This window comes from Tupaia chinensis, unplaced genomic scaffold (genome assembly GCF_000334495.1).
Source record: "Tupaia chinensis unplaced genomic scaffold, TupChi_1.0 Scaffold000355_1, whole genome shotgun sequence".
Taxonomy (NCBI): domain Eukaryota; kingdom Metazoa; phylum Chordata; class Mammalia; order Scandentia; family Tupaiidae; genus Tupaia; species Tupaia belangeri.
In genome coordinates, this window is record NW_006159850.1 from 10,313,282 (window position 1) to 10,320,572 (window position 7,291).

The window sequence follows — 7,291 nt, forward strand, 5'->3', positions numbered from 1 at the left end:
GTAGACACTGGCCTCTGAGCAAATCCCTCTCCTTAAAAAAAAAAAAAAAAAAAGGCTAAATGTTCAGGTATCTCAATTAACGAATTTTTCCCTGCTCTCAACCCCTGACACTCAAATTACTTGATGTCTGTGTTGAGAGGGTAGTAGCTTAGGGGACCCACTGAAGGGATGTTTGATGTTAGGGTGGTCCTGGGTGAAATAAAGACCTTGCCCCCAGTCACAAGAAAGACCACTATAAGGTATCAAAGCTTGAAGAGTTTCAGACTCTGAAGGCAGAACCCAAACCATAAGGGAGGTATCCAGGCTAATGAAGACAGGACCCATTTGACAATGGGTTGGTCTCAAAGTTGGTCTCTTTCACTTACACGTGCAGGCTGCTATGTTCATAGGAGCTGCTCTGAGATACTCACAGCAGCTGTTTTTATTTATTTATTTATTTATTTTTCCCCTTCAAGGAAGGCATTTCACTTTCCAAAGCTGTGTGTACCACCTTGCATGGAAACTTTGAGCATGAAGGGGCCTTGGGAAATATCCTTGCCCACTCCCCTCACTTTATGGATCAGAAAACTGACACCTAGAAGCCCAACAGAGAGCAGACAAAGTTGACAAGAGAGGAATGTTGCTTTCATTAACATCCAGTCCTCCCAGAAACAAGACCTTATGCTGGGTCTCTGAGGTTGCTCTTTTCTATGGCAGCTGCTGCCCCACACCCAGCTCCACTCCCCAACTCCTGTTACTGATGGCAATAAGCTCATGGCTGCCCTACTACCCAGAAGTGTCCTCCAGAATCTAAAGTCCAGGAGATCATTTAAGCTCAAAGGTCAGGGAGGTATTATAAACTGGGGAACCACCCAAAGCTCATCAGTGAGGCAAGAAACTGCTAGCTTTGTGGGATAGCCAGGTGCAGTACAATGGCCTTCAAGATTAGAGCCTGTGGAAATTTATCAAGATCCTGCATGAGTAGGTCTAGGCTGGGGCCTCCAGGTCTGCATTGGAGGGCTTCCCAGGAATTCCAACTACAAGGTTCACAGATCCCACTATGAGGGACACCAGTGCAGTGAAAACAGGGATTGGGAAACCATGCAAAACTAGGTTTGAATCCTATTTATTTATTTATTTATTTATTTATTTATTTATTTTTCCCCTTCAAGGAAGGCATTTCACTTTCCAAAGCTGTGTGTACCACCTTGCATGGAAACTTTGAGCATGAAGGGGCCTTGGGAAATATCCTTGCCCACTCCCCTCACTTTATGGATCAGAAAACTGACACCTAGAAGCCCAACAGAGAGCAGACAAAGTTGACAAGAGAGGAATGTTGCTTTCATTAACATCCAGTCCTCCCAGAAACAAGACCTTATGCTGGGTCTCTGAGGTTGCTCTTTTCTATGGCAGCTGCTGCCCCACACCCAGCTCCACTCCCCAACTCCTGTTACTGATGGCAATAAGCTCATGGCTGCCCTACTACCCAGAAGTGTCCTCCAGAATCTAAAGTCCAGGAGATCATTTAAGCTCAAAGGTCAGGGAGGTATTATAAACTGGGGAACCACCCAAAGCTCATCAGTGAGGCAAGAAACTGCTAGCTTTGTGGGATAGCCAGGTGCAGTACAATGGCCTTCAAGATTAGAGCCTGTGGAAATTTATCAAGATCCTGCATGAGTAGGTCTAGGCTGGGGCCTCCAGGTCTGCATTGGAGGGCTTCCCAGGAATTCCAACTACAAGGTTCACAGATCCCACTATGAGGGACACCAGTGCAGTGAAAACAGGGATTGGGAAACCATGCAAAACTAGGTTTGAATCCTAGCTTTGTGGGGAAGTGGTTCCTCCCTGGGTGCTGATTTCTTCATTCCTCACATGGGAAGTGTTTTAGGGTGTGCATGTTGAATGACAACTCCTACAACATGCCTACCAGTATCCAGGACATAGTGAAAGCATCAGTGTGAATCCTCCACTCCTTTGCCCCTGGTTTTTAGGCTACTTTCCTGCTTTTCACATCACCTCTCTCTTTATCACATTCCCAGCTGTGACAAACCACTAGCAGCTGCCTGTGTTTTCATCATAAAGAATTAATGTTTCTTCATTCTGAAGCCAAGCAGGAAAAGAATGTTCTCTTGCAGCCAATAATGAGCAGCACATTTCTAACAATGGCCAAGGCTCCCTTTGGTCAATCAAAGCAAGTCTAACTGCTGCCTCGATGGAAGTGGCCTTGGTAATTACTGTCATTCTGTGGCTCTAGGTAGCTCAGCTTGAACCTGGCAGTACCTTTTAATCCTAAAGCCTAATAAAAACCGTATGGATTTTATTCATGCATGTGCACATACATAGACATACACAACAGACATACACACACACAGACCAGGATATACACCACCTCCCCCCTTCTCCCCAAAGGGAGAGACCCTTCATTTATCAACAGCATTCTACCTGTGGAGTTTATCAGATAGTAACAACTTGTCTCAATAGGTGCTAATCTGAAAAAAATAAAAGAATAATTATTCATGAAAGTAGGATTTGAGTGGCTTAGAAAAATATATATGTCTGAAAGTCTCAAACTGATCAAATTAAGACCAAGGGAAACTATTAAAATAGACATGAAAGTCTGAGTGAGATGAGCAGGTAAAACACATCCAGAAGGTCCCGTATAGGTTTATGGGAGAGCCACGTTGGGCTCCCACAGCCATTGCCAGGAAGGGAATATAATTCATTATAGGACTTGTGGCCTTGGAAAGGTTAGAGCAAACTAGTTTCTTAAGTGCAGCTCTCTCCCCCACTGGATGTATTTCTCCCATGGTCCTCATAGAAGGACTTTATCCACCTCTGAAATGGATAGTTTCCAAACATCTGTGAGATATACAATAGAGATTCTCCTTATTGCAAGATAGGAAAACACTCACACGGTTCAGGAAAAGCAATCCCATGAGGAGTTGGAGCAGTGGATCTTGATTTATAGGCTCTTGGGCTCTGATTTGCTACAACTAGGATGGCGTAGGAAGCTCGGCTTGCTTCCTTGCCAAGCCCCATAAAACCCACATCTCTACTGGCAACAGCCCCTTTTACCTCTGAGGTCCGGCCTCAGAATCCCTCCCCTCACAGATTTCCAAGTAATCACCGTCAACCCACTGAAATTGGCAGATGACATAAAACTGGCTTGCCCCTGTTGATTTACAACGTATTGATTTCTTCTGAGTAGAAGAGACAGAGACAGTACCCTCAACAGGGTTCTGGCGCTGTGACCCACCCCCAGCTGCAGATGACCCCAAATCATGGATATGATCATGTCTCTACGGGTGAACCCAGAACCTTCTCATGTGGGTCAGCCTCACAAGCATTTACCGCTGCGCCACCATCTGGACCCTGCCACTGCTAATTTAAAGCAAAAAAAAAAAAAAAAAAAAAGCGGTAATTTCTCACTAATTCACTGTATGTATGTGTACATGAATACATTATATATACACACATGTTCCTATCCATGTAATATACATACACGCGGGCATATGTATACAGACATTTATTTAGATACTAAGTCATCTGAGTACAATTCAGTGAAGGTTTCAAGTGCAAAGAACCTAGAGGGCCATTGTTCCTACTTGCTCTGGCTATGGTTTGGCGAGAACTTTAGATGGCTCTTCTGGTCTACTCTGCTTTTTCCTCCTCCATCGCTGAGCTACTGGCTAACACTTCTGGCGGTTGTAAGAGGACCTGCCTCTGTCGGTTTCACCTTGTGAACCTTCACGGCCTACTCGGATCAGATCAGAAGCAGCCAAGACCTGCTGTGGCTAGCACCATGGAAAAATGAAAGTTTCCAGAAAATGATCGAGGTCTTGCTTGGTGAAGCACATGCTTTCGCTGCTCCATCTGGCCCCAGCAATGAGCATTTTGTTCTTCTTTCTGGGATGTGTCTGGACAAAATTTGCTTTTTAGACAAATAAGATAGATTGAACCTGTTTTAGTAGGACTGGGTGTCTCTTTCTGAATGCTTACTTTCTGAATTAAAAAATATATATATAATAATAAATTTGCTATAGAATGTGTGTGCTTGCCAGAGAGAAACTGAAAGAGAAGCAGGGAAAGTGAGAAAGGACTCCCCCCCCCACCGCCCCCCTGGGAAGGAAGGACCACATCTTAATCCCTTCTCCTCTCAGGATTTTGAGCACGCACACCGCGCCCAGAGTGTTCCTCAAGCTGTTAGGTCTGGGACTCAAACCATACGGTCAGCCGTGTGGGATCCAGCTACCTTTACCACCACGCCATCAGATGGCCCACTCACTTTCTCAATTCTTGCTCTACTGATCCAGGAACCATGGAGAGTAAGATAGTAAAAAAATCTTATTTTTTCCTCTTTTTTGGAACAGTTATTTTTCTTCTATTTCACATAGACTCACTTTAGCTCATGCTACATGGGGCCACCACTTGAAAAAGTGATTTCTGAAAGGCAGCTCAAATTCACTGAAGGATTTGTGTATTCCCACACCCTATTCATCCTATGGGTCCTGTTAGGCAGCCAGAGGTGGGAGGATTGTTCTTCCTTTCCACATAACTCTAACTACTTTTAAATAGGCTGCCTGGCAACATGGTCGCCTCACACTTCACATTCTAACTCCAGCCTCTATTTCTGTTAATTGGAGAATGTTTTGTTTCAACTAATCAGCCCAGCATCTTTTCCAATCAAAACAACACCCACCACTGAGGGACTGATCTGGTTTGCAAATCAGGAAGCATGAAGAGCTTTCTGGTTTCCCCTGGGCACCCAGATTGCAGGCAAAAGCATCCTGAAACACACACACAAACACACACACACACCTCAAAACTCCAGAGGGATGCCGAGGCTCTTGTTAGCAGCTAGTTGGTTTCAGTGTCCTTCCCTAGTGGCACAGCCTTTACTATGAGGGGTTAGATGGATGACTTTGTATTGTTTATGTCCTGAAGCCCTCTTGAATACACAGGAAGGTAGATGGGGAAAAAATGATGGATGATGTCAGCTTTCTGCACAACTTGATTTTAAATGGTAGTAGTAGTACAAAACTCATGAGAGAGAGAACACATTTCAATGAACAGACTTTTACCAGGACTTATCTTGGGCCTGCTACTATACCTTCTGAACCGAGATGAAAGAAGGATGGCTTCTGCCTCCAAGGAGCTCAGAGTTGGAAAGAAGAAAAAGATGAAGTAGGAGTTGTACATAATTTGCTTGGGAGGGCTGATGTTTCCTTCATCCTTTATCTTAATTTTTATGCCAAGGGATATGTGCAGGTGCCAGAAAAAGAGGGAGGTTGGGGGGAAGCACACTCAGTGGGACCAGGTCCTACTGCAATCTCTTTTTCTCCTTTTCTCTGTTCCATCAGGATCCTGGCACATGGTGTACACATAATCCTGGTGAGTTTTCCAAGCTTGCTCTCTACAGTACTTAAACACTGCATGATGGGGCCGGTTCCCCATCCTTCATTCACTCACTCATTCATTTAAGGTTTTTGCCTTAAGGCATATGTGTTTACCAGAAAGAGAGACAGACAGACAGACACAGAGGAAAAGTGAGAAATCAATCCTCCAAAGGGGATAGCCATACCACAGTCCCTTCTCCTCCATTCTCCTTCCAGGATCTTGGGCATGCATGCACATGTACCTGATATGATTTTCAAACTACCAGGTCTGGGACCCGAACCATGGTTGGTCTTGTGGGAGTCTAGCGAAATAACCAGTACACCATCTGCTAGTCCCCATCCGATTTTAACCTACGTTTTCAGGGATGGAGCTGGATATTGAGAAATAATGGGAAGAGGAGATTTCCCATCCTCCCCACAGCACAGGTCAGCCCAGTGCACCTTGGGTAGCATCTATAGGTTCTGGGGTCTAGTGTTGGTTCCAGCAAGGCGAGGAAGGCAGGAATCAAGGGAGTGGATAAGAGGCAGAGAGACATAGCCAATAAGAGAGTCTTACAGAAGGGAGATGGTGGTAGAATTACAGCAATGGCTGTGGACAAAATGAAAGAAAGAGATTCAAGAAAAATTTAGAGGGTGAAAAAGGCAAAACTCATGTTTGAATTTGTACCTGCAAAGAAGAGATCTCTACATTAATTTCCTGCGGGGATGGTGGTAATGTTAATTGGAATGTAACAAGAAAACACTTCCAAATGCATGAATCAACACTTAGTTTATGGGTTCACTGCAGTACCTTTTCCTGGCCCTGGGACACCACAGAATAGACAGCTTGTTGGGTTTGCTGGTGTGGGGTCTGTGCGTAAAACTTCCAATTTCTTGAACCAATTAACAAGTTCCTTAATGAAGTCACTTATTTATACATATACACACATATACGTGTGTGTGTGTGTGTATACACATATGTATGTGTTTTTTTTTTTTCACAGAGATTTTTGCTATAGAGCAAGTGTGCTCACAGGAGAGACAGAAAACGAGAAATCACCCCACCCAGGGGGGATGACCACACTGAAGTCCCTTCTCTTACATTCTCCTCTCTGGATTTTGGGCATACATGTACATGCTCCTGGCATAAATTTTCTTTTTCTTTCCTTTTTTCTTTTTAACAGAGAAATTTTTGTTATTGGGAATGTGCACTTGCCAGAGAGACAGAAAGAAACAGACAGAAAATGAAAAATCACCCTCCAGGGGGGATGACCATGTCATAATTCTTTCTCCTCCATTCTTCTCTTGGAATTTTGAGCATGCATACACATGTGCTTGGCGTGAGTTTCAAGCCACCAAGTCTGGGACTTGAACCATGGTCAACTACCTGGGACTCCAGCGATGTCCTCATCATCGGCTGGTACCCAAACTTTTTTTTCTTTTTTAGTGTATTTCTTCTATGAGAGTAACAGAGAGAGACAGCACCTCAACAGGGCCCAATGCCATGAGCACCTCTGCCAGTGTTAGATCATGGGCAAACATGTGCCTCAAGGAGGGGTCTGGATGTGAACCAGGAACCTTGCATGTGAGGCTGCCTTGCAGAGTGGTGTGTTTTACCAACACATCATCTAGTCCTTCCACTCGTTTACTGAACATGCGTTTTTTTGTTTTTTTGTTTTTTTTATTTATTTATTAATTCACTTTACACTATCACAATACACAAATGAATTTTCCATCCAAAATACACTGTGCATTGTCTCAATCAAGTACATCCACATATATGTTCTCAGCAAATAATTTTCCAATTCTTATGTCCTACATACCTTGCCCTTTGTCTTGCCATCCCTGATTCCTCATCCCCCACCCTCTGCCATGTCCCACCCTCCCCCCCCTTTTTCCCTGGCATCCATGGTTGCCCTCCATACCTTCCTCCCCCC

At 44.3% G+C, this 7,291-nt stretch overlaps 1 protein-coding gene across 2 annotated transcripts in view; it reads right to left on the reverse strand.

The window, feature by feature from the left end:
- VAT1L (vesicle amine transport 1 like) overlaps positions 1 to 7,291 on the reverse strand; it is a 166,137-nt gene that overhangs the window by 45,257 nt on the left and 113,589 nt on the right. The window lies entirely within an intron of this gene.